Here is a 2,400-nt window from a genome sequence, read left to right as displayed (position 1 = left end):
ACTCATCAGCAATGTATGAAAATTCCAGTTGCTCCACATCCTTGTGAATGCTTGTTAGCATCAGTCTTTTTAACATTAGTCATTCTAAAGTGTGTGAATTGGTATCTCATGGTGATTTTAATGTGTATTTCTCTAACTGATATTGAACAACATTTCTTGTTATTTTGACCTGTGAATTTCTTCTTTTGTGAAGTGCCCCATTTGTAAAAATTTAGGTTGTTTTTCTTGTTTGAAATTGTAGGAATTACTCATGTATTCTAAATTCAAGTTCTTTGTCAGATTTGTGTATTAGAGATGTTTTCTGCTAGTCTACAGCTTGCATATTCGTGTTGTTAACGGTGTTGCTTGAATTTATATTTTCTATAAAGTCCAATTTGTCAATTTTTTTTTTAAATGCCTACAGTACCTGGTATTCCTAGGTGATCTCCCATCCAAGTACTAACTAGGCCTGGCCCTGCTTAGTTTCCAAGATCAGACGAGATGGGGCACGTTCAGGGTGGCATGGCTGTAGACCAATTTGTCAACTTTTAATTTTATAACTATTACTACAATATATTGTCTAAGATTACAAAGATATTCTCTTATGTCTTCTAGAAGGGAACACTTACAAACTCGTAATTATGCTTGTCATATATGCACAAGTGGATTTTTTGTAGAGATTTACTATGTTTATTGGAAATATCTTTTTTATGTTTGCATATACTATGGGGAGTTGCTTATAAATAGACCCATTTAAACTGATTCCAATAATAGATTTGTAGGCTTAAATAAAGGGACTTCTATTTTTAATAATGTACTTCAGAATGAGAAACCCTGATATTATGCTTTTTAAGTTTATGTTCTTTTCAAAACTACACAATGGATATGATACTAACTTCACAATATTTCTGTTCTTTCCAAGTGTACATAAAAAGAACATTTACTTTTTGCCCTCAAAATTGCATGCTTTTCTGCTAAATGTTAAGTCTCGTAGACATGAACTTTTATATTTTAACTGCTGCAGATGTTGTGAGCATATATGCTAAATGTTACTGGTATAGTTATTGAGAAGGAATTTAGATAAAAATAAACATTTCTTTAATTTAAAACATTATGGGAGCACTAATTGTATCTTGTTTAGATCAAATATATTTTATTTCCAATGTGGTGAAAATATAAATAAACTCTTTTTTTCCTTTTGTACTTTCGAAAGCTGTAAAACAGATAAGGGTAAAGAAATGCATAGCTTTTGTTCTTTTGTGTGCCAAGATTGCTCTTGACATTCACTCCAAAATGACCAATGGGACTAATCTAAGTGTCAGAGTTTACTGCCTTTTTGTCTCTGGACTCAATGATAGAAGTTCTGTGCCTTTCTACTCATTTGCTTTTATTATTTAACAGCTTTATTAAGATATAATTCACATATCATTTAATTTACCGATTTAAATTGTATAAGTCAATGTTTTTTAGGGTATTCATAGATTTATATAATCATCACCACCATTAGTTTCAGAACATTTTTGTCACCCTTAAAAAGAAACCTCATACCCATTAGTAGTCACCCTTTCTCTTCCCCTTGACCATCGCCCATTCCCCAGTCCTAGGCAACCATTAATTTATTTCCTGTCCAAATAGATTTTTCTATTCTGGACATTTCATATGAATGCAATTATACAACAGGTGCTCTTTTGTAATTTGCTTCTTCCACTTAGCATAATGTTTTCATGGTTCATATATAATGTAGCATGTATCAATAGTACATTTCTTTTTGTGGTTGGATAATATTCCATTATATGGCTATACTACTTTTTGTTTATCCATTCACAAGTTGATGGAAATTTGGGTTGTTTTCACTTTTTGGTTATTATGAATTATGCTGGAATGAATATTTGTGTATGAATTTTTCTACGGACACATGTTTTTATTTCTCATGGATATATATTTAGGAATGAAATTTTTGGATCATTTGTAATTCTCTGCTTAGCATTTTGAGGAAATACCCAACTGTTTTTCTAAATATGATTTATTTAAAAATTTATATTCACTTTCAAAAAGGATTTGAGTCAACTTGCTATAGGTACTTGTGCTTGGCTCTGTGTTTCATCTCTGAGTCTTCAAGATAATCACATTTATTTAGGTCACTCTTATATATTCTGAAAAAGCAAATGATTAGAATAATGAGAGGTTTTGTCTTGTCTTAGGGTTAAGTACCAGAATTTGACTTTACTGACTTTTATTGCAAGGTGGTACTTCTGTTACTTGAGGTCTCGCCAGAGTTTCTCTATTGTGTTCAACTTCCCTCAGCAGGGGAGAGTTCACTTTATCCAAATAAGGATTTCAGCCTGAAAAGATGGAATTGCTGTCAACTTTTGATTCTTCCCTGTAAATTTAAGAGTTGAACTTTATTCCTGGATGAAGTGT

The 2,400-nt window shown here is 31.7% G+C and overlaps 1 pseudogene; it reads right to left on the bottom strand.

The window, feature by feature from the left end:
* Window positions 1-394: 394 nt before the first annotated feature.
* On the bottom strand, window positions 395-513 carry LOC111739763 (annotated as a pseudogene).
* Between the last annotated feature and the right edge of the window lie 1,887 nt (window positions 514-2,400).

Source organism: Pteropus vampyrus, unplaced genomic scaffold, assembly GCF_000151845.1.
Source record: "Pteropus vampyrus isolate Shadow unplaced genomic scaffold, Pvam_2.0 Scaffold53, whole genome shotgun sequence".
NCBI lineage: Eukaryota > Metazoa > Chordata > Mammalia > Chiroptera > Pteropodidae > Pteropus > Pteropus vampyrus.
This window is presented reverse-complemented; position numbering and strand designations above follow the sequence as displayed.